Source organism: Somniosus microcephalus, unplaced genomic scaffold (genome assembly GCF_052327205.1).
Source record: "Somniosus microcephalus isolate GS21.2 unplaced genomic scaffold, FLI_Smic_1.0 scaffold63, whole genome shotgun sequence".
NCBI classification, from domain to species: domain Eukaryota; kingdom Metazoa; phylum Chordata; class Chondrichthyes; order Squaliformes; family Somniosidae; genus Somniosus; species Somniosus microcephalus.
The window spans coordinates 312,379-336,309 of record NW_028225250.1 but is presented as its reverse complement, the minus strand read 5'-3'; the positions used below and the strand labels follow the sequence as shown (position 1 = coordinate 336,309).

General features: G+C 52.8%; 7 non-coding genes across 7 annotated transcripts; all 7 read left to right on the top strand.

Moving 5' to 3' along the window:
* Nucleotides 1-863: 863 nt before the first annotated feature.
* On the top strand, nucleotides 864-955 carry trnay-aua (transfer RNA tyrosine (anticodon AUA)). The gene is given in 2 exon segments: nucleotides 864-900; nucleotides 920-955. It is a non-coding gene; the product is annotated as a tRNA-Tyr (tRNA).
* Nucleotides 956-2,114: 1,159 nt separating this feature from the next.
* On the top strand, nucleotides 2,115-2,206 carry trnay-gua (transfer RNA tyrosine (anticodon GUA)). Its single transcript is given in 2 exon segments — nucleotides 2,115-2,151; nucleotides 2,171-2,206. It is a non-coding gene; the product is annotated as a tRNA-Tyr (tRNA).
* Nucleotides 2,207-4,616: 2,410 nt separating this feature from the next.
* On the top strand, nucleotides 4,617-4,708 carry trnay-gua (transfer RNA tyrosine (anticodon GUA)). The gene is given in 2 exon segments: nucleotides 4,617-4,653; nucleotides 4,673-4,708. It is a non-coding gene; the product is annotated as a tRNA-Tyr (tRNA).
* A 2,410-nt stretch (nucleotides 4,709-7,118) lies between these two features.
* On the top strand, nucleotides 7,119-7,210 carry trnay-gua (transfer RNA tyrosine (anticodon GUA)). The gene is given in 2 exon segments: nucleotides 7,119-7,155; nucleotides 7,175-7,210. It is a non-coding gene; the product is annotated as a tRNA-Tyr (tRNA).
* A 2,399-nt stretch (nucleotides 7,211-9,609) lies between these two features.
* trnay-gua (transfer RNA tyrosine (anticodon GUA)) lies at nucleotides 9,610-9,701 on the top strand. The gene is given in 2 exon segments: nucleotides 9,610-9,646; nucleotides 9,666-9,701. It is a non-coding gene; the product is annotated as a tRNA-Tyr (tRNA).
* Nucleotides 9,702-13,351: 3,650 nt separating this feature from the next.
* Nucleotides 13,352-13,443, top strand: trnay-gua (transfer RNA tyrosine (anticodon GUA)). The gene is given in 2 exon segments: nucleotides 13,352-13,388; nucleotides 13,408-13,443. It is a non-coding gene; the product is annotated as a tRNA-Tyr (tRNA).
* Nucleotides 13,444-17,104: 3,661 nt separating this feature from the next.
* Nucleotides 17,105-17,196, top strand: trnay-gua (transfer RNA tyrosine (anticodon GUA)). Its single transcript is given in 2 exon segments — nucleotides 17,105-17,141; nucleotides 17,161-17,196. It is a non-coding gene; the product is annotated as a tRNA-Tyr (tRNA).
* Nucleotides 17,197-23,931: the final 6,735 nt, after the last annotated feature.

The following is a 23,931-nucleotide window of genomic DNA, read 5'->3' as shown; positions in this document are numbered from 1 at the left end:
ACGGCCGCCACTTTCCGCTCACCTCGCTTCCCTGCCGCAGTCTCGGGGTCTTCTCGGCTTCTTTCATCGTTGCTGTGGCTTCACGTCCTACTGCTGCTCGGCAACGCCGATTGGAGCAAAGTATTTAATGAAGTCAAGGAGTGGGCCAATCCTCAAGCAGGATTTCTCTGCCGGTCGCGGAGCAGCGTGGCGGCGAGTGCGAAGAGGCTACTGAGGAGCAAACTAAAGCACCATGCACAAAGCGACCGGGGAATTAGCTCAAATGGTAGAGCGCTCGCTTAGCATGTGAGAGGTAGCGGGATCGATGCCCGCATTCTCCACTTTCCTTTTGGCTTAGAGCAATTATTCAGAACGAAATGGGCTCTCGCGTCACTGAACCCCTGTCAGACGGGAAAAACGGACAGCAAATCTTTTTCTGCCATGTCGTCAGCAAGATTTCTTGCTTTTCACATCCAGCAAAGGTGAGAGAAGCCCAAAAAACGACTTTGCCAGCACTGACGCCTTCTCCGAAGATTCAACTCAGGAACTTCGCATTAGGAGACTGACGTGCTGCCTGCTGCGCTGAGAAGGCACTTGCCATGCAAGCGGCCAGGCAGCGCTGCCATGTGGGGCATCTTGCAAGGTGTTTACATTTATAACGCGCTGTTTGCAAAAAACTCCGAGCCAGATAGGAGTCAAACCTACAATCTTCTGATTTGTAGTCAGACGCGTTATCCAGGCTGTGGAGAGTAGCTGGCAGCTCACAGTCCCACCAACGCTGCGGCACGAGCAGGTACCGATGACGCGCACGTGACTCCGCCAGGCCAGAAGCGTCAAAATGCGCACGGCAAACTATCGGCAAACAAAAACACCTTTGCCGCTTCCCTTCGATAGCTCAGCTGGTAGAGCGGAGGACTATAGTGGAATACAAAGCAAAGTCATCCTTAGGTCGCTGGTTCAATTCCGGCTCGAAGGAGCTCGCGTGCTTTTGCAGTAAGCGGGTGGTAAGCAGCATTTCGCTCAAAGCTCCTCTCTTCACTTTATAGTGCATCATGTTGCCACGAAGGCACAAGACACCTCTTTTTCTTGTCTCGAACTTTAATGCTCTCTGCGTCCACCAGCACACAGCTGTTTTGCTTGAGCATTTGTGTCTGCTCACCAGCAGGGAGTGCCATTGAGCAGCAACACTTTGAAACACTCAGCACTCACTTTCAGGCAAAAGAAGTCGTCTATCAGTCAGACAGCGCTCTCGGCTGCTCCCTCACGCTCGGGACGGCCGCCACTTTCCGCTCACCTCGCTTCCCTGCCGCAGTCTCGGGGTCTTCTCGGCTTCTTTCATCGTTGCTGTGGCTTCACGTCCTACTGCTGCTCGGCAACGCCGATTGGAGCAAAGTATTTAATGAAGTCAAGGAGTGGGCCAATCCTCAAGCAGGATTTCTCTGCCGATCGCGGAGCTGCGTGGCGGCGAGTGCGAAGAGGCTACTGAGGAGCAAACTAAAACACCATGCACAAAGCGACCGGGGAATTAGCTCAAATGGTAGAGCGCTCGCTTAGCATGTGAGAGGTAGCGGGATCGATGCCCGCATTCTCCACTTTCCTTTTGGCTTAGAGCAATTATTCAGAACGAAATGGGCTCTCGCGTCACTGAACCCCTGTCAGACGGGAAAAACGGACAGCAAATCTTTTTCTGCCATGTCGTCAGCAAGATTTCTTGCTTTTCACATCCAGCAAAGGTGAGAGAAGCCCAAAAAACGACTTTGCCAGCACTGACGCCTTCTCCGAAGATTCAACTCAGGATCTTCGCATTAGGAGACTGACGTGCTGCCTGCTGCGCTGAGAAGGCACTTGCCATGCAAGCGGCCAGGCAGCGCTGCCATGTGGGGCATCTTGCAAGGTGTTTACATTTATAACGCGCTGTTTGCAAAAAACTCCGAGCCAGATAGGAGTCAAACCTACAATCTTCTGATTTGTAGTCAGACGCGTTATCCAGGCTGTGGAGAGTAGCTGGCAGCTCACAGTCCCACCAACGCTGCGGCACGAGCAGGTACCGATGACGCGCACGTGACTCCGCCAGGCCAGAAGCGTCAAAAAGAGCACGGCAAACTATCGGCAAACAAAAGCACCTTTGCCGCTTCCCTTCGATAGCTCAGCTGGTAGAGCGGAGGACTGTAGTGGAATACAAAGCAAAGTCATCCTTAGGTCGCTGGTTCAATTCCGGCTCGAAGGAGCTCGCGTGCTTTTGCAGTAAGCGGGTGGTAAGCAGCATTTCGCTCAAAGCTCCTCTCTTCACTTTATAGTGCATCATGTTGCCACGAAGGCACAAGACACCTCTTTTTCTTGTCTCGAACTTTAATGCTCTCTGCGTCCACCAGCACACAGCTGTTTTGCTTGAGCATTTGTGTCTGCTCACCAGCAGGGAGTGCCATTGAGCAGCAACACTTTGAAACACTCAGCACTCACTTTCAGGCAAAAGAAGTCGTCTATCAGTCAGACGGCGCTCTCGGCTGCTCCCTCACGCTCGGGACGGCCGCCACTTTCCGCTCACCTCGCTTCCCTGCCGCAGTCTCGGGGTCTTCTCGGCTTCTTTCATCGTTGCTGTGGCTTCACGTCCTACTGCTGCTCGGCAACGCCGATTGGAGCAAAGTATTTAATGAAGTCAAGGAGTGGGCCAATCCTCAAGCAGGATTTCTCTGCCGGTCGCGGAGCTGCGTGGTGGCGAGTGCGAAGAGGCTACTGAGGAGCAAACTAAAGCACCATACAGAAAGCGACCGGGGAATTAGCTCAAATGGTAGAGCGCTCGCTTAGCATGTGAGAGGTAGCGGGATCGATGCCCGCATTCTCCACTTTCCTTTTGGCTTAGAGCAATTATTCAGAACGAAATGGGCTCTCGCGTCACTGAACCCCTGTCAGACGGGAAAAACGGACAGCAAATCTTTTTCTGCCATGTCGTCAGCAAGATTTCTTGCTTTTCACATCCAGCAAAGGTGAGAGAAGCCCAAAAAACGACTTTGCCAGCACTGACGCCTTCTCCGAAGATTCAACTCAGGATCTTCGCATTAGGAGACTGACGTGCTGCCTGCTGCGCTGAGAAGGCACTTGCCATGCAAGCGGCCAGGCAGCGCTGCCATGTGGGGCATCTTGCAAGGTGTTTACATTTATAACGCGCTGTTTGCAAAAAACTCCGAGCCAGATAGGAGTCAAACCTACAATCTTCTGATTTGTAGTCAGACGCGTTATCCAGGCTGTGGAGAGTAGCTGGCAGCTCACAGTCCCACCAACGCTGCGGCACGAGCAGGTACCGATGACGCGCACGTGACTCCGCCAGGCCAGAAGCGTCAAAATGCGCACGGCAAACTATCGGCAAACAAAAACACCTTTACCGCTTCCCTTCGATAGCTCAGCTGGTGGAGCGGAGGACTGTAGTGGAATACAAAACAAAGTCATCCTTAGGTCGCTGGTTCAATTCCGGCTCGAAGGAGCTCGCGTGCTTTTGCAGTAAGCGGGTGGTAAGCAGCATTTCGCTCAAAGCTCCTCTCTTCACTTTATAGTGCATCATGTTGCCACGAAGGCACAAGACACCTCTTTTTCTTGTCTCGAACTTTAATGCTCTCTGCGTCCACCAGCACACAGCTGTTTTGCTTGAGCATTTGTGTCTGCTCACCAGCAGGGAGTGCCATTGAGCAGCAACACTTTGAAACACTCAGCACTCACTTTCAGGCAAAAGAAGTCGTCTATCAGTCAGACAGCGCTCTCGGCTGCTCCCTCACGCTCGGGACGGCCGCCACTTTCCGCTCACCTCGCTTCCCTGCCGCAGTCTCGGGGTCTTCTCGGCTTCTTTCATCGTTGCTGTGGCTTCACGTCCTACTGCTGCTCGGCAACGCCGATTGGAGCAAAGTATTTAATGAAGTCAAGGAGTGGGCCAATCCTCAAGCAGGATTTCTCTGCCGGTCGCGGAGCAGCGTGGCGGCGAGTGCGAAGAGGCTACTGAGGAGCAAACTAAAGCACCATGCACAAAGCGACCGGGGAATTAGCTCAAATGGTAGAGCGCTCGCTTAGCATGTGAGAGGTAGCGGGATCGATGCCCGCATTCTCCACTTTCCTTTTGGCTTAGAGCAATTATTCAGAACGAAATGGGCTCTCGCGTCACTGAACCCCTGTCAGACGGGAAAAACGGACAGCAAATCTTTTTCTGCCATGTCGTCAGCAAGATTTCTTGCTTTTCACATCCAGCAAAGGTGAGAGAAGCCCAAAAAACGACTTTGCCAGCACTGACGCCTTCTCCGAAGATTCAACTCAGGAACTTCGCATTAGGAGACTGACGTGCTGCCTGCTGCGCTGAGAAGGCACTTGCCATGCAAGCGGCCAGGCAGCGCTGCCATGTGGGGCATCTTGCAAGGTGTTTACATTTATAACGCGCTGTTTGCAAAAAACTCCGAGCCAGATAGGAGTCAAACCTACAATCTTCTGATTTGTAGTCAGACGCGTTATCCAGGCTGTGGAGAGTAGCTGGCAGCTCACAGTCCCACCAACGCTGCGGCACGAGCAGGTACCGATGACGCGCACGTGACTCCGCCAGGCCAGAAGCGTCAAAATGCGCACGGCAAACTATCGGCAAACAAAAGCACCTTTGCCGCTTCCCTTCGATAGCTCAGCTGGTAGAGCGGAGGACTGTAGTGGAATACAAAGCAAAGTCATCCTTAGGTCGCTGGTTCAATTCCGGCTCGAAGGAGCTCGCGTGCTTTTGCAGTAAGCGGGTGGTAAGCAGCATTTCACTCAAAGCTCCTCTCTTCACTTTATAGTGCATCATGTTGCCACGAAGGCACAAGACACCTCTTTTTCTTGTCTCGAACTTTAATGCTCTCTGCGTCCACCAGCACACAGCTGTTTTGCTTGAGCATTTGTGTCTGCTCACCAGCAGGGAGTGCCATTGAGCAGCAACACTTTGAAACACTCAGCACTCACTTTCAGGCAAAAGAAGTCGTCTATCAGTCAGACAGCGCTCTCGGCTGCTCCCTCACGCTCGGGACGGCCGCCACTTTCCGCTCACCTCGCTTCCCTGCCGCAGTCTCGGGGTCTTCTCGGCTTCTTTCATCGTTGCTGTGGCTTCACGTCCTACTGCTGCTCGGCAACGCCGATTGGAGCAAAGTATTTAATGAAGTCAAGGAGTGGGCCAATCCTCAAGCAGGATTTCTCTGCCGATCGCGGAGCTGCGTGGCGGCGAGTGCGAAGAGGCTACTGAGGAGCAAACTAAAGCACCATGCACAAAGCGACCGGGGAATTAGCTCAAATGGTAGAGCGCTCGCTTAGCATGTGAGAGGTAGCGGGATCGATGCCCGCATTCTCCACTTTCCTTTTGGCTTAGAGCAATTATTCAGAACGAAATGGGCTCTCGCGTCACTGAACCCCTGTCAGACGGGAAAAACGGACAGCAAATCTTTTTCTGCCATGTCGTCAGCAAGATTTCTTGCTTTTCACATCCAGCAAAGGTGAGAGAAGCCCAAAAAACGACTTTGCCAGCACTGACGCCTTCTCCGAAGATTCAACTCAGGATCTTCGCATTAGGAGACTGACGTGCTGCCTGCTGCGCTGAGAAGGCACTTGCCATGCAAGCGGCCAGGCAGCGCTGCCATGTGGGGCATCTTGCAAGGTGTTTACATTTATAACGCGCTGTTTGCAAAAAACTCCGAGCCAGATAGGAGTCAAACCTACAATCTTCTGATTTGTAGTCAGACGCGTTATCCAGGCTGTGGAGAGTAGCTGGCAGCTCACAGTCCCACCAACGCTGCGGCACGAGCAGGTACCGATGACGCGCACGTGACTCCGCCAGGCCAGAAGCGTCAAAATGCGCACGGCAAACTATCGGCAAACAAAAACACCTTTGCCGCTTCCCTTCGATAGCTCAGCTGGTGGAGCGGAGGACTGTAGTGGAATACAAAACAAAGTCATCCTTAGGTCGCTGGTTCAATTCCGGCTCGAAGGAGCTCGCGTGCTTTTGCAGTAAGCGGGTGGTAAGCAGCATTTCGCTCAAAGCTCCTCTCTTCACTTTATAGTGCATCATGTTGCCACGAAGGCACAAGACACCTCTTTTTCTTGTCTCGAACTTTAATGCTCTCTGCGTCCACCAGCACACAGCTGTTTTGCTTGAGCATTTGTGTCTGCTCACCAGCAGGGAGTGCCATTGAGCAGCAACACTTTGAAACACTCAGCACTCACTTTCAGGCAAAAGAAGTCGTCTATCAGTCAGACAGCGCTCTCGGCTGCTCCCTCACGCTCGGGACGGCCGCCACTTTCCGCTCACCTCGCTTCCCTGCCGCAGTCTCGGGGTCTTCTCGGCTTCTTTCATCGTTGCTGTGGCTTCACGTCCTACTGCTGCTCGGCAACGCCGATTGGAGCAAAGTATTTAATGAAGTCAAGGAGTGGGCCAATCCTCAAGCAGGATTTCTCTGCCGATCGCGGAGCTGCGTGGCGGCGAGTGCGAAGAGGCTACTGAGGAGCAAACTAAAACACCATGCACAAAGCGACCGGGGAATTAGCTCAAATGGTAGAGCGCTCGCTTAGCATGTGAGAGGTAGCGGGATCGATGCCCGCATTCTCCACTTTCCTTTTGGCTTAGAGCAATTATTCAGAACGAAATGGGCTCTCGCGTCACTGAACCCCTGTCAGACGGGAAAAACGGACAGCAAATCTTTTTCTGCCATGTCGTCAGCAAGATTTCTTGCTTTTCACATCCAGCAAAGGTGAGAGAAGCCCAAAAAACGACTTTGCCAGCACTGACGCCTTCTCCGAAGATTCAACTCAGGATCTTCGCATTAGGAGACTGACGTGCTGCCTGCTGCGCTGAGAAGGCACTTGCCATGCAAGCGGCCAGGCAGCGCTGCCATGTGGGGCATCTTGCAAGGTGTTTACATTTATAACGCGCTGTTTGCAAAAAACTCCGAGCCAGATAGGAGTCAAACCTACAATCTTCTGATTTGTAGTCAGACGCGTTATCCAGGCTGTGGAGAGTAGCTGGCAGCTCACAGTCCCACCAACGCTGCGGCACGAGCAGGTACCGATGACGCGCACGTGACTCCGCCAGGCCAGAAGCGTCAAAAAGAGCACGGCAAACTATCGGCAAACAAAAGCACCTTTGCCGCTTCCCTTCGATAGCTCAGCTGGTAGAGCGGAGGACTGTAGTGGAATACAAAGCAAAGTCATCCTTAGGTCGCTGGTTCAATTCCGGCTCGAAGGAGCTCGCGTGCTTTTGCAGTAAGCGGGTGGTAAGCAGCATTTCGCTCAAAGCTCCTCTCTTCACTTTATAGTGCATCATGTTGCCACGAAGGCACAAGACACCTCTTTTTCTTGTCTCGAACTTTAATGCTCTCTGCGTCCACCAGCACACAGCTGTTTTGCTTGAGCATTTGTGTCTGCTCACCAGCAGGGAGTGCCATTGAGCAGCAACACTTTGAAACACTCAGCACTCACTTTCAGGCAAAAGAAGTCGTCTATCAGTCAGACAGCGCTCTCGGCTGCTCCCTCACGCTCGGGACGGCCGCCACTTTCCGCTCACCTCGCTTCCCTGCCGCAGTCTCGGGGTCTTCTCGGCTTCTTTCATCGTTGCTGTGGCTTCACGTCCTACTGCTGCTCGGCAACGCCGATTGGAGCAAAGTATTTAATGAAGTCAAGGAGTGGGCCAATCCTCAAGCAGGATTTCTCTGCCGGTCGCGGAGCTGCGTGGTGGCGAGTGCGAAGAGGCTACTGAGGAGCAAACTAAAGCACCATACAGAAAGCGACCGGGGAATTAGCTCAAATGGTAGAGCGCTCGCTTAGCATGTGAGAGGTAGCGGGATCGATGCCCGCATTCTCCACTTTCCTTTTGGCTTAGAGCAATTATTCAGAACGAAATGGGCTCTCGCGTCACTGAACCCCTGTCAGACGGGAAAAACGGACAGCAAATCTTTTTCTGCCATGTCGTCAGCAAGATTTCTTGCTTTTCACATCCAGCAAAGGTGAGAGAAGCCCAAAAAACGACTTTGCCAGCACTGACGCCTTCTCCGAAGATTCAACTCAGGATCTTCGCATTAGGAGACTGACGTGCTGCCTGCTGCGCTGAGAAGGCACTTGCCATGCAAGCGGCCAGGCAGCGCTGCCATGTGGGGCATCTTGCAAGGTGTTTACATTTATAACGCGCTGTTTGCAAAAAACTCCGAGCCAGATAGGAGTCAAACCTACAATCTTCTGATTTGTAGTCAGACGCGTTATCCAGGCTGTGGAGAGTAGCTGGCAGCTCACAGTCCCACCAACGCTGCGGCACGAGCAGGTACCGATGACGCGCACGTGACTCCGCCAGGCCAGAAGCGTCAAAATGCGCACGGCAAACTATCGGCAAACAAAAACACCTTTGCCGCTTCCCTTCGATAGCTCAGCTGGTGGAGCGGAGGACTGTAGTGGAATACAAAACAAAGTCATCCTTAGGTCGCTGGTTCAATTCCGGCTCGAAGGAGCTCGCGTGCTTTTGCAGTAAGCGGGTGGTAAGCAGCATTTCGCTCAAAGCTCCTCTCTTCACTTTATAGTGCATCATGTTGCCACGAAGGCACAAGACACCTCTTTTTCTTGTCTCGAACTTTAATGCTCTCTGCGTCCACCAGCACACAGCTGTTTTGCTTGAGCATTTGTGTCTGCTCACCAGCAGGGAGTGCCATTGAGCAGCAACACTTTGAAACACTCAGCACTCACTTTCAGGCAAAAGAAGTCGTCTATCAGTCAGACAGCGCTCTCGGCTGCTCCCTCACGCTCGGGGCGGCCGCCACTTTCCGCTCACCTCGCTTCCCTGCCGCAGTCTCGGGGTCTTCTCGGCTTCTTTCATCGTTGCTGTGGCTTCACGTCCTACTGCTGCTCGGCAACGCCGATTGGAGCAAAGTATTTAATGAAGTCAAGGAGTGGGCCAATCCTCAAGCAGGATTTCTCTGCCGGTCGCGGAGCAGCGTGGCGGCGAGTGCGAAGAGGCTACTGAGGAGCAAACTAAAGCACCATGCACAAAGCGACCGGGGAATTAGCTCAAATGGTAGAGCGCTCGCTTAGCATGTGAGAGGTAGCGGGATCGATGCCCGCATTCTCCACTTTCCTTTTGGCTTAGAGCAATTATTCAGAACGAAATGGGCTCTCGCGTCACTGAACCCCTGTCAGACGGGAAAAACGGACAGCAAATCTTTTTCTGCCATGTCGTCAGCAAGATTTCTTGCTTTTCACATCCAGCAAAGGTGAGAGAAGCCCAAAAAACGACTTTGCCAGCACTGACGCCTTCTCCGAAGATTCAACTCAGGATCTTCGCATTAGGAGACTGACGTGCTGCCTGCTGCGCTGAGAAGGCACTTGCCATGCAAGCGGCCAGGCAGCACTGCCATGTGGGGCATCTTGCAAGTTGTTTACATTTATAACGCGCTGTTTGCAAAAAACTCCGAGCCAGATAGGAGTCAAACCTACAATCTTCTGATTTGTAGTCAGACGCGTTATCCAGGCTGTGGAGAGTAGCTGGCAGCTCACAGTCCCACCAACGCTGCGGCACGAGCAGGTACCGATGACGCGCACGTGACTCCGCCAGGCCAGAAGCGTCAAAATGCGCACGGCAAACTATAGCACCTTTGCCGCTTCCCTTCGATAGCTCAGCTGGTAGAGCGGAGGACTGTAGTGGAATACAAAGCAAAGTCATCCTTAGGTCGCTGGTTCAATTCCGGCTCGAAGGAGCTCGCGTGCTTTTGCAGTAAGCGGGTGGTAAGCAGCATTTCGCTCAAAGCTCCTCTCTTCACTTTATAGTGCATCATGTTGCCACGAAGGCACAAGACACCTCTTTTTCTTGTCTCGAACTTTAATGCTCTCTGCGTCCACCAGCACACAGCTGTTTCGCTTGAGCATTTGTGTCTGCTCACCAGCAGGGAGTGCCATTGAGCAGCAACACTTTGAAACACTCAGCACTCACTTTCAGGCAAAAGAAGTCGTCTATCAGTCAGACAGCGCTCTCGGCTGCTCCCTCACGCTCGGGACGGCCGCCACTTTCCGCTCACCTCGCTTCCCTGCCGCAGTCTCGGGGTCTTCTCGGCTTCTTTCATCGTTGCTGTGGCTTCACGTCCTACTGCTGCTCGGCAACGCCGATTGGAGCAAAGTATTTAATGAAGTCAAGGAGTGGGCCAATCCTCAAGCAGGATTTCTCTGCAGGTCGCGGAGCTGCGTGGTGGCGAGTGCGAAGAGGCTACTGAGGAGCAAACTAAAGCACCATGCACAAAGCGACCGGGGAATTAGCTCAAATGGTAGAGCGCTCGCTTAGCATGTGAGAGGTAGCGGGATCGATGCCCGCATTCTCCACCTTCCTTTTGGCTTAGAGCAATTATTCAGAACGAAATGGGCTCTCGCGTCACTGAACCCCTGTCAGACGGGAAAAACGGACAGCAAATCTTTTTCTGCCATGTCGTCAGCAAGATTTCTTGCTTTTCACATCCAGCAAAGGTGAGAGAAGCCCAAAAAACGACTTTGCCAGCACTGACGCCTTCTCCGAAGATTCAACTCAGGATCTTCGCATTAGGAGACTGACGTGCTGCCTGCTGCGCTGAGAAGGCACTTGCCATGCAAGCGGCCAGGCAGCGCTGCCATGTGGGGCATCTTGCAAGGTGTTCACATTTATAACGCGCTGTTTGCAAAAAACTCCGAGCCAGATAGGAGTCAAACCTACAATCTTCTGATTTGTAGTCAGACGCGTTATCCAGGCTGTGGAGAGTAGCTGGCAGCTCACAGTCCCACCAACGCTGCGGCACGAGCAGGTACCGATGACGCGCACGTGACTCCGCCAGGCCAGAAGCGTCAAAATGCGCACGGCAAACTATCGGCAAACAAAAACACCTTTGCCGCTTCCCTTCGATAGCTCAGCTGGTGGAGCGGAGGACTGTAGTGGAATACAAAACAAAGTCATCCTTAGGTCGCTGGTTCAATTCCGGCTCGAAGGAGCTCGCGTGCTTTTGCAGTAAGCGGGTGGTAAGCAGCATTTCGGTCAAAGCTCCTCTCTTCACTTTATAGTGCATCATGTTGCCACGAAGGCACAAGACACCTCTTTTTCTTGTCTCGAACTTTAATGCTCTCTGCGTCCACCAGCACACAGCTGTTTTGCTTGAGCATTTGTGTCTGCTCACCAGCAGGGAGTGCCATTGAGCAGCAACACTTTGAAACACTCAGCACTCACTTTCAGGCAAAAGAAGTCGTCTATCAGTCAGACAGCGCTCTCGGCTGCTCCCTCACGCTCGGGACGGCCGCCACTTTCCGCTCACCTCGCTTCCCTGCCGCAGTCTCGGGGTCTTCTCGGCTTCTTTCATCGTTGCTGTGGCTTCACGTCCTACTGCTGCTCGGCAACGCCGATTGGAGCAAAGTATTTAATGAAGTCAAGGAGTGGGCCAATCCTCAAGCAGGATTTCTCTGCCGGTCGCGGAGCTGCGTGGTGGCGAGTGCGAAGAGGCTACTGAGGAGCAAACTAAAGCACCATGCATAAAGCGACCGGGGAATTAGCTCAAATGGTAGAGCGCTCGCTTAGCATGTGAGAGGTAGCGGGATCGATGCCCGCATTCTCCACTTTCCTTTTGGCTTAGAGCAATTATTCAGAACGAAATGGGCTCTCGCGTCACTGAACCCCTGTCAGACGGGAAAAACGGACAGCAAATCTTTTTCTGCCATGTCGTCAGCAAGATTTCTTGCTTTTCACATCCAGCAAAGGTGAGAGAAGCCCAAAAAACGACTTTGCCAGCACTGACGCCTTCTCCGAAGATTCAACTCAGGATCTTCGCATTAGGAGACTGACGTGCTGCCTGCTGCGCTGAGAAGGCACTTGCCATGCAAGCGGCCAGGCAGCGCTGCCATGTGGGGCATCTTGCAAGTTGTTTACATTTATAACGCGCTGTTTGCAAAAAACTCCGAGCCAGATAGGAGTCAAACCTACAATCTTCTGATTTGTAGTCAGACGCGTTATCCAGGCTGTGGAGAGTAGCTGGCAGCTCACAGTCCCACCAACGCTGCGGCACGAGCAGGTACCGATGACGCGCACGTGACTCCGCCAGGCCAGAAGCGTCAAAATGCGCACGGCAAACTATCGGCAAACAAAAACACCTTTGCCGCTTCCCTTCGATAGCTCAGCTGGTGGAGCGGAGGACTGTAGTGGAATACAAAACAAAGTCATCCTTAGGTCGCTGGTTCAATTCCGGCTCGAAGGAGCTCGCGTGCTTTTGCAGTAAGCGGGTGGTAAGCAGCATTTCGCTCAAAGCTCCTCTCTTCACTTTATAGTGCATCATGTTGCCACGAAGGCACAAGACACCTCTTTTTCTTGTCTCGAACTTTAATGCTCTCTGCGTCCACCAGCACACAGCTGTTTTGCTTGAGCATTTGTGTCTGCTCACCAGCAGGGAGTGCCATTGAGCAGCAACACTTTGAAACACTCAGCACTCACTTTCAGGCAAAAGAAGTCGTCTATCAGTCAGACAGCGCTCTCGGCTGCTCCCTCACGCTCGGGACGGCCGCCACTTTCCGCTCACCTCGCTTCCCTGCCGCAGTCTCGGGGTCTTCTCGGCTTCTTTCATCGTTGCTGTGGCTTCACGTCCTACTGCTGCTCGGCAACGCCGATTGGAGCAAAGTATTTAATGAAGTCAAGGAGTGGGCCAATCCTCAAGCAGGATTTCTCTGCCGGTCGCGGAGCAGCGTGGCGGCGAGTGCGAAGAGGCTACTGAGGAGCAAACTAAAGCACCATGCACAAAGCGACCGGGGAATTAGCTCAAATGGTAGAGCGCTCGCTTAGCATGTGAGAGGTAGCGGGATCGATGCCCGCATTCTCCACTTTCCTTTTGGCTTAGAGCAATTATTCAGAACGAAATGGGCTCTCGCGTCACTGAACCCCTGTCAGACGGGAAAAACGGACAGCAAATCTTTTTCTGCCATGTCGTCAGCAAGATTTCTTGCTTTTCACATCCAGCAAAGGTGAGAGAAGCCCAAAAAACGACTTTGCCAGCACTGACGCCTTCTCCGAAGATTCAACTCAGGATCTTCGCATTAGGAGACTGACGTGCTGCCTGCTGCGCTGAGAAGGCACTTGCCATGCAAGCGGCCAGGCAGCACTGCCATGTGGGGCATCTTGCAAGTTGTTTACATTTATAACGCGCTGTTTGCAAAAAACTCCGAGCCAGATAGGAGTCAAACCTACAATCTTCTGATTTGTAGTCAGACGCGTTATCCAGGCTGTGGAGAGTAGCTGGCAGCTCACAGTCCCACCAACGCTGCGGCACGAGCAGGTACCAATGACGCGCACGTGACTCCGCCAGGCCAGAAGCGTCAAAATGTGCACGGCAAACTATAGCACCTTTGCCGCTTCCCTTCGATAGCTCAGCTGGTAGAGCGGAGGACTGTAGTGGAATACAAAGCAAAGTCATCCTTAGGTCGCTGGTTCAATTCCGGCTCGAAGGAGCTCGCGTGCTTTTGCAGTAAGCGGGTGGTAAGCAGCATTTCGCTCAAAGCTCCTCTCTTCACTTTATAGTGCATCATGTTGCCACGAAGGCACAAGACACCTCTTTTTCTTGTCTCGAACTTTAATGCTCTCTGCGTCCACCAGCACACAGCTGTTTCGCTTGAGCATTTGTGTCTGCTCACCAGCAGGGAGTGCCATTGAGCAGCAACACTTTGAAACACTCAGCACTCACTTTCAGGCAAAAGAAGTCGTCTATCAGTCAGACAGCGCTCTCGGCTGCTCCCTCACGCTCGGGACGGCCGCCACTTTCCGCTCACCTCGCTTCCCTGCCGCAGTCTCGGGGTCTTCTCGGCTTCTTTCATCGTTGCTGTGGCTTCACGTCCTACTGCTGCTCGGCAACGCCGATTGGAGCAAAGTATTTAATGAAGTCAAGGAGTGGGCCAATCCTCAAGCAGGATTTCTCTGCCGGTCGCGGAGCTGCGTGGTGGCGAGTGCGAAGAGGCTACTGAGGAGCAAACTAAAGCACCATGCACAAAGCGACCGGGGAATTAGCTCAAATGGTAGAGCGCTCGCTTAGCATGTGAGAGGTAGCGGGATCGATGCCCGCATTCTCCACTTTCCTTTTGGCTTAGAGCAATTATTCAGAACTAAATGGGCTCTCGCGTCACTGAACCCCTGTCAGACGGGAAAAACGGACAGCAAATCTTTTTCTGCCATGTCGTCAGCAAGATTTCTTGCTTTTCACATCCAGCAAAGGTGAGAGAAGCCCAAAAAACGACTTTGCCAGCACTGACGCCTTCTCCGAAGATTCAACTCAGGATCTTCGCATTAGGAGACTGACGTGCTGCCTGCTGCGCTGAGAAGGCACTTGCCATGCAAGCGGCCAGGCAGCGCTGCCATGTGGGGCATCTTGCAAGGTGTTCACATTTATAACGCGCTGTTTGCAAAAAACTCCGAGCCAGATAGGAGTCAAACCTACAATCTTCTGATTTGTAGTCAGACGCGTTATCCAGGCTGTGGAGAGTAGCTGGCAGCTCACAGTCCCACCAACGCTGCGGCACGAGCAGGTACCGATGACGCGCACGTGACTCCGCCAGGCCAGAAGCGTCAAAATGCGCACGGCAAACTATCGGCAAACAAAAACACCTTTGCCGCTTCCCTTCGATAGCTCAGCTGGTGGAGCGGAGGATTGTAGTGGAATACAAAACAAAGTCATCCTTAGGTCGCTGGTTCAATTCCGGCTCGAAGGAGCTCGCGTGCTTTTGCAGTAAGCGGGTGGTAAGCAGCATTTCGCTCAAAGCTCCTCTCTTCACTTTATAGTGCATCATGTTGCCACGAAGGCACAAGACACCTCTTTTTCTTGTCTCGAACTTTAATGCTCTCTGCGTCCACCAGCACACAGCTGTTTTGCTTGAGCATTTGTGTCTGCTCACCAGCAGGGAGTGCCATTGAGCAGCAACACTTTGAAACACTCAGCACTCACTTTCAGGCAAAAGAAGTCGTCTATCAGTCAGACAGCGCTCTCGGCTGCTCCCTCACGCTCGGGACGGCCGCCACTTTCCGCTCACCTCGCTTCCCTGCCGCAGTCTCGGGGTCTTCTCGGCTTCTTTCATCGTTGCTGTGGCTTCACGTCCTACTGCTGCTCGGCAACGCCGATTGGAGCAAAGTATTTAATGAAGTCAAGGAGTGGGCCAATCCTCAAGCAGGATTTCTCTGCCGGTCGCGGAGCAGCGTGGCGGCGAGTGCGAAGAGGCTACTGAGGAGCAAACTAAAGCACCATGCACAATGCGACCGGGGAATTAGCTCAAATGGTAGAGCGCTCGCTTAGCATGTGAGAGGTAGCGGGATCGATGCCCGCATTCTCCACTTTCCTTTTGGCTTAGAGCAATTATTCAGAACGAAATGGGCTCTCGCGTCACTGAACCCCTGTCAGACGGGAAAAACGGACAGCAAATCTTTTTCTGCCATGTCGTCAGCAAGATTTCTTGCTTTTCACATCCAGCAAAGGTGAGAGAAGCCCAAAAAACGACTTTGCCAGCACTGACGCCTTCTCCGAAGATTCAACTCAGGATCTTCGCATTAGGAGACTGACGTGCTGCCTGCTGCGCTGAGAAGGCACTTGCCATGCAAGCGGCCAGGCAGCGCTGCCATGTGGGGCATCTTGCAAGTTGTTTACATTTATAACGCGCTGTTTGCAAAAAACTCCGAGCCAGATAGGAGTCAAACCTACAATCTTCTGATTTGTAGTCAGACGCGTTATCCAGGCTGTGGAGAGTAGCTGGCAGCTCACAGTCCCACCAACGCTGCGGCACGAGCAGGTACCGATGACGCGCACGTGACTCCGCCAGGCCAGAAGCGTCAAAATGCGCACGGCAAACTATCGGCAAACAAAAACACCTTTGCCGCTTCCCTTCGATAGCTCAGCTGGTGGAGCGGAGGACTGTAGTGGAATACAAAACAAAGTCATCCTTAGGTCGCTGGTTCAATTCCGGCTCGAAGGAGCTCGCGTGCTTTTGCAGTAAGCGGGTGGTAAGCAGCATTTCGCTCAAAGCTCCTCTCTTCACTTTATAGTGCATCATGTTGCCACGAAGGCACAAGACACCTCTTTTTCTTGTCTCGAACTTTAATGCTCTCTGCGTCCACCAGCACACAGCTGTTTTGCTTGAGCATTTGTGTCTGCTCACCAGCAGGGAGTGCCATTGAGCAGCAACACTTTGAAACACTCAGCACTCACTTTCAGGCAAAAGAAGTCGTCTATCAGTCAGACAGCGCTCTCGGCTGCTCCCTCACGCTCGGGACGGCCGCCACTTTCCGCTCACCTCGCTTCCCTGCCGCAGTCTCGGGGTCTTCTCGGCTTCTTTCATCGTTGCTGTGGCTTCACGTCCTACTGCTGCTCGGCAACGCCGATTGGAGCAAAGTATTTAATGAAGTCAAGGAGTGGGCCAATCCTCAAGCAGGATTTCTCTGCCGGTCGCGGAGCAGCGTGGCGGCGAGTGCGAAGAGGCTACTGAGGAGCAAACTAAAGCACCATACACAAAGCGACCGGGGAATTAGCTCAAATGGTAGAGCGCTCGCTTAGCATGTGAGAGGTAGCGGGATCGATGCCCGCATTCTCCACTTTCCTTTTGGCTTAGAGCAATTATTCAGAACGAAATGGGCTCTCGCGTCACTGAACCCCTGTCAGACGGGAAAAACGGACAGCAAATCTTTTTCTGCCATGTCGTCAGCAAGATTTCTTGCTTTTCACATCCAGCAAAGGTGAGAGAAGCCCAAAAAACGACTTTGCCAGCACTGACGCCTTCTCCGAAGATTCAACTCAGGATCTTCGCATTAGGAGACTGACGTGCTGCCTGCTGCGCTGAGAAGGCACTTGCCATGCAAGCGGCCAGGCAGCACTGCCATGTGGGGCATTTTGCAAGTTGTTTACATTTATAACGCGCTGTTTGCAAAAAACTCCGAGCCAGATAGGAGTCAAACCTACAATCTTCTGATTTGTAGTCAGACGCGTTATCCAGGCTGTGGAGAGTAGCTGGCAGCTCACAGTCCCACCAACGCTGCGGCACGAGCAGGTACCGATGACGCGCACGTGACTCCGCCAGGCCAGAAGCGTCAAAATGCGCACGGCAAACTATCGGCAAACAAAAACACCTTTGCCGCTTCCCTTCGATAGCTCAGCTGGTAGAGCGGAGGACTGTAGTGGAATACAAAGCAAAGTCATCCTTAGGTCGCTGGTTCAATTCCGGCTCGAAGGAGCTCGCGTGCTTTTGCAGTAAGCGGGTGGTAAGCAGCATTTCGCTCAAAGCTCCTCTCTTCACTTTATAGTGCATCATGTTGCCACGAAGGCACAAGACACCTCTTTTTCTTGTCTCGAACTTTAATGCTCTCTGCGTCCACCAGCACACAGCTGTTTTGCTTGAGCATTTGTGTCTGCTCACCAGCAGGGAGTGCCATTGAGCAGCAACACTTTGAAACACTCAGCACTCACTTTCAGGCAAAAGAAGTCGTCTATCAGTCAGACAGCGCTCTCGGCTGCTCCCTCACGCTCGGGACGGCCGCCACTTTCCGCTCACCTCGCTTCCCTGCCGCAGTCTCGGGGTCTTCTCGGCTTCTTTCATCGTTGCTGTGGCTTCACGTCCTACTGCTGCTCGGCAACGCCGATTGGAGCAAAGTATTTAATGAAGTCAAGGAGTGGGCCAATCCTCAAGCAGGATTTCTCTGCCGGTCGCGGAGCTGCGTGGCGGCGAGTGCGAAGAGGCTACTGAGGAGCAAACTAAAGCACCATGCACAAAGCGACCGGGGAATTAGCTCAAATGGTAGAGCGCTCGCTTAGCATGTGAGAGGTAGCGGGATCGATGCCCGCATTCTCCACTTTCCTTTTGGCTTAGAGCAATTATTCAGAACGAAATGGGCTCTCGCGTCACTGAACCCCTGTCAGACGGGAAAAACGGACAGCAAATCTTTTTCTGCCATGTCGTCAGCAAGATTTCTTGCTTTTCACATCCAGCAAAGGTGAGAGAAGCCCAAAAAACGACTTTGCCAGCACTGACGCCTTCTCCGAAGATTCAACTCAGGATCTTCGCATTAGGAGACTGACGTGCTGCCTGCTGCGCTGAGAAGGCACTTGCCATGCAAGCGGCCAGGCAGCGCTGCCATGTGGGGCATCTTGCAAGTTGTTTACATTTATAACGCGCTGTTTGCAAAAAACTCCGAGCCAGATAGGAGTCAAACCTACAATCTTCTGATTTGTAGTCAGACGCGTTATCCAGGCTGTGGAGAGTAGCTGGCAGCTCACAGTCCCACCAACGCTGCGGCACGAGCAGGTACCGATGACGCGCACGTGACTCCGCCAGGCCAGAAGCGTCAAAATGCGCACGGCAAACTATCGGCAAACAAAAACACCTTTGCCGCTTCCCTTCGATAGCTCAGCTGGTGGAGCGGAGGACTGTAGTGGAATACAAAACAAAGTCATCCTTAGGTCGCTGGTTCAATTCCGGCTCGAAGGAGCTCGCGTGCTTTTGCAGTAAGCGGGTGGTAAGCAGCATTTCGCTCAAAGCTCCTCTCTTCACTTTATAGTGCATCATGTTGCCACGAAGGCACAAGACACCTCTTTTTCTTGTCTCGAACTTTAATGCTCTCTGCGTCCACCAGCATACAGCTGTTTTGCTTGAGCATTTGTGTCTGCTCACCAGCAGGGAGTGCCATTGAGCAGCAACACTTTGAAACACTCAGCACTCACTTTCAGGCAAAAGAAGTCGTCTATCAGTCAGACAGCGCTCTCGGCTGCTCCCTCACGCTCGGGACGGCCGCCACTTTCCGCTCACCTCGCTTCCCTGCCGCAGTCTCGGGGTCTTCTCGGCTTCTTTCATCGTTGCTGTGGCTTCACGTCCTACTGCTGCTCGGCAACGCCGATTGGAGCAAAGTATTTAATGAAGTCAAGGAGTGGGCCAATCCTCAAGCAGGATTTCTCTGCCGGTCGCGGAGCAGCGTGGCGGCGAGTGCGAAGAGGCTACTGAGGAGCAAACTAAAGCACCATGCACAAAGCGACCGGGGAATTAGCTCAAATGGTAGAGCGCTCGCTTAGCATGTGAGAGGTAGCGGGATCGATGCCCGCATTCTCCACTTTCCTTTTGGCTTAGAGCAATTATTCAGAACGAAATGGGCTCTCGCGTCACTGAACCCCTGTCAGACGGGAAAAACGGACAGCAAATCTTTTTCTGCCATGTCGTCAGCAAGATTTCTTGCTTTTCACATCCAGCAAAGGTGAGAGAAGCCCAAAAAACGACTTTGCCAGCACTGACGCCTTCTCCGAAGATTCAACTCAGGATCTTCGCATTAGGAGACTGACGTGCTGCCTGCTGCGCTGAGAAGGCACTTGCCATGCAAGCGGCCAGGCAGCACTGCCATGTGGGGCATCTTGCAAGTTGTTTACATTTATAACGCGCTGTTTGCAAAAAACTCCGAGCCAGATAGGAGTCAAACCTACAATCTTCTGATTTGTAGTCAGACGCGTTATCCAGGCTGTGGAGAGTAGCTGGCAGCTCACAGTCCCACCAACGCTGCGGCACGAGCAGGTACCGATGACGCGCACGTGACTCCGCCAGGCCAGAAGCGTCAAAATGCGCACGGCAAACTATCGGCAAACAAAAACACCTTTGCCGCTTCCCTTCGATAGCTCAGCTGGTGGAGCGGAGGACTGTAGTGGAATACAAAACAAAGTCATCCTTAGGTCGCTGGTTCAATTCCGGCTCGAAGGAGCTCGCGTGCTTTTGCAGTAAGCGGGTGGTAAGCAGCATTTCGCTCAAAGCTCCTCTCTTCACTTTATAGTGCATCATGTTGCCACGAAGGCACAAGACACCTCTTTTTCTTGTCTCGAACTTTAATGCTCTCTGCGTCCACCAGCACACAGCTGTTTTGCTTGAGCATTTGTGTCTGCTCACCAGCAGGGAGTGCCATTGAGCAGCAACACTTTGAAACACTCAGCACTCACTTTCAGGCAAAAGAAGTCGTCTATCAGTCAGACAGCGCTCTCGGCTGCTCCCTCACGCTCGGGACGGCCGCCACTTTCCGCTCACCTCGCTTCCCTGCCGCAGTCTCGGGGTCTTCTCGGCTTCTTTCATCGTTGCTGTGGCTTCACGTCCTACTGCTGCTCGGCAACGCCGATTGGAGCAAAGTATTTAATGAAGTCAAGGAGTGGGCCAATCCTCAAGCAGGATTTCTCTGCCGGTCGCGGAGCTGCGTGGCGGCGAGTGCGAAGAGGCTACTGAGGAGCAAACTAAAGCACCATGCGCAAAGCGACCGGGGAATTAGCTCAAATGGTAGAGCGCTCGCTTAGCATGTGAGAAGTAGCGGGATCGATGCCCGCATTCTCCACTTTCCTTTTGGCTTAGAGCAATTATTCAGAACGAAATGGGCTCTCGCGTCACTGAACCCCTGTCAGACGGGAAAAACGGACAGCAAATCTTTTTCTGCCATGTCGTCAGCAAGATTTCTTGCTTTTCACATCCAGCAAAGGTGAGAGAAGCCCAAAAAACGACTTTGCCAGCACTGACGCCTTCTCTGAAGATTCAACTCAGGATCTTCGCATTAGGAGACTGACGTGCTGCCTGCTGCGCTGAGAAGGCACTTGCCATGCAAGCGGCCAGGCAGCGCTGCCATGTGGGGCATCTTGCAAGTTGTTTACATTTATAACGCGCTGTTTGCAAAAAACTCCGAGCCAGATAGGAGTCAAACCTACAATCTTCTGATTTGTAGTCAGACGCGTTATCCAGGCTGTGGAGAGTAGCTGGCAGCTCACAGTCCCACCAACGCTGCGGCACGAGCAGGTACCGATGACGCGCACGTGACTCCGCCAGGCCAGAAGCGTCAAAATGCGCACGGCAAACTATCGGCAAACAAAAACACCTTTGCCGCTTCCCTTCGATAGCTCAGCTGGTGGAGCGGAGGACTGTAGTGGAATACAAAACAAAGTCATCCTTAGGTCGCTGGTTCAATTCCGGCTCGAAGGAGCTCGCGTGCTTTTGCAGTAAGCGGGTGGTAAGCAGCATTTCGCTCAAAGCTCCTCTCTTCACTTTATAGTGCATCATGTTGCCACGAAGGCACAAGACACCTCTTTTTCTTGTCTCGAACTTTAATGCTCTCTGCGTCCACCAGCATACAGCTGTTTTGCTTGAGCATTTGTGTCTGCTCACCAGCAGGGAGTGCCATTGAGCAGCAACACTTTGAAACACTCAGCATTCACTTTCAGGCAAAAGAAGTCGTCTATCAGTCAGACAGCGCTCTCGGCTGCTCCCTCACGCTCGGGACGGCCGCCACTTTCCGCTCACCTCGCTTCCCTGCCGCAGTCTCGGGGTCTTCTCGGCTTCTTTCATCGTTGCTGTGGCTTCACGTCCTACTGCTGCTCGGCAACGCCGATTGGAGCAAAGTATTTAATGAAGTCAAGGAGTGGGCCAATCCTCAAGCAGGATTTCTCTGCCGGTCGCGGAGCTGCGTGGTGGCGAGTGCGAAGAGGCTACTGAGGAGCAAACTAAAGCACCATGCATAAAGCGACCGGGGAATTAGCTCAAATGGTAGAGCGCTCGCTTAGCATGTGAGAGGTAGCGGGATCGATGCCCGCATTCTCCACTTTCCTTTTGGCTTAGAGCAATTATTCAGAACGAAATGGGCTCTCGCGTCACTGAACCCCTGTCAGACGGGAAAAACGGACAGCAAATCTTTTTCTGCCATGTCGTCAGCAAGATTTCTTGCTTTTCACATCCAGCAAAGGTGAGAGAAGCCCAAAAAACGACTTTGCCAGCACTGACGCCTTCTCCGAAGATTCAACTCAGGATCTTCGCATTAGGAGACTGACATGCTGCCTGCTGCGCTGAGAAGGCACTTGCCATGCAAGCGGCCAGGCAGCGCTGCCATGTGGGGCATCTTGCAAGTTGTTTACATTTATAACGCGCTGTTTGCAAAAAACTCCGAGCCAGATAGGAGTCAAACCTACAATCTTCTGATTTGTAGTCAGACGCGTTATCCAGGCTGTGGAGAGTAGCTGGCAGCTCACAGTCCCACCAACGCTGCGGCACGAGCAGGTACCGATGACGCGCACGTGACTCCGCCAGGCCAGAAGCGTCAAAATGCGCACGGCAAACTATCGGCAAACAAAAACACCTTTGCCGCTTCCCTTCGATAGCTCAGCTGGTGGAGCGGAGGACTGTAGTGGAATACAAAACAAAGTCATCCTTAGGTCGCTGGTTCAATTCCGGCTCGAAGGAGCTCGCGTGCTTTTGCAGTAAGCGGGTGGTAAGCAGCATTTCGCTCAAAGCTCCTCTCTTCACTTTATAGTGCATCATGTTGCCACGAAGGCACAAGACACCTCTTTTTCTTGTCTCGAACTTTAATGCTCTCTGCGTCCACCAGCACACAGCTGTTTTGCTTGAGCATTTGTGTCTGCTCACCAGCAGGGAGTGCCATTGAGCAGCAACACTTTGAAACACTCAGCACGCACTTTCAGGCAAAAGAAGTCGTCTATCAGTCAGACAGCGCTCTCGGCTGCTCCCTCACGCTCGGGACGGCCGCCACTTTCCGCTCACCTCGCTTCCCTGCCGCAGTCTCGGGGTCTTCTCGGCTTCTTTCATCGTTGCTGTGGCTTCACGTCCTACTGCTGCTCGGCAACGCCGATTGGAGCAAAGTATTTAATGAAGTCAAGGAGTGGGCCAATCCTCAAGCAGGATTTCTCTGCCGGTCGCGGAGCTGCGTGGCGGCGAGTGCGAAGAGGCTACTGAGGAGCAAACTAAAGCACCATGCGCAAAGCGACCGGGGAATTAGCTCAAATGGTAGAGCGCTCGCTTAGCATGTGAGAAGTAGCGGGATCGATGCCCGCATTCTCCACTTTCCTTTTGGCTTAGAGCAATTATTCAGAACGAAATGGGCTCTCGCGTCACTGAACCCCTGTCAGACGGGAAAAACGGACAGCAAATCTTTTTCTGCCATGTCGTCAGCAAGATTTCTTGCTTTTCACATCCAGCAAAGGTGAGAGAAGCCCAAAAAACGACTTTGCCAGCACTGACGCCTTCTCCGAAGATTCAACTCAGGATCTTCGCATTAGGAGACTGACGTGCTGCCTGCTGCGCTGAGAAGGCACTTGCCATGCAAGCGGCCAGGCAGCGCTGCCATGTGGGGCATCTTGCAAGTTGTTTACATTTATAACGCGCTGTTTGCAAAAAACTCCGAGCCAGATAGGAGTCAAACCTACAATCTTCTGATTTGTAGTCAGACGCGTTATCCAGGCTGTGGAGAGTAGCTGGCAGCTCACAGTCCCACCAACGCTGCGGCACGAGCAGGTACCGATGACGCGCACGTGACTCCGCCAGGCCAGAAGCGTCAAAATGCGCACGGCAAACTATCGGCAAACAAAAACACCTTTGCCGCTTCCCTTCGATAGCTCAGCTGGTGGAGCGGAGGACTGTAGTGGAATACAAAACAAAGTCATCCTTAGGTCGCTGGTTCAATTCCGGCTCGAAGGAGCTCGCGTGCTTTTGCAGTAAGCGGGTGGTAAGCAGCATTTCGCTCAAAGCTCCTCTCTTCACTTTATAGTGCATCATGTTGCCACGAAGGCACAAGACACCTCTTTTTCTTGTCTCGAACTTTAATGCTCTCTGCGTCCACCAGCATACAGCTGTTTTGCTTGAGCATTTGTGTCTGCTCACCAGCAGGGAGTGCCATTGAGCAGCAACACTTTGAAACACTCAGCACTCACTTTCAGGCAAAAGAAGTCGTCTATCAGTCAGACAGCGCTCTCGGCTGCTCCCTCACGCTCGGGACGGCCGCCACTTTCCGCTCACCTCGCTTCCCTGCCGCAGTCTCGGGGTCTTCTCGGCTTCTTTCATCGTTGCTGTGGCTTCACGTCCTACTGCTGCTCGGCAACGCCGATTGGAGCAAAGTATTTAATGAAGTCAAGGAGTGGGCCAATCCTCAAGCAGGATTTCTCTGCCGGTCGCGGAGCA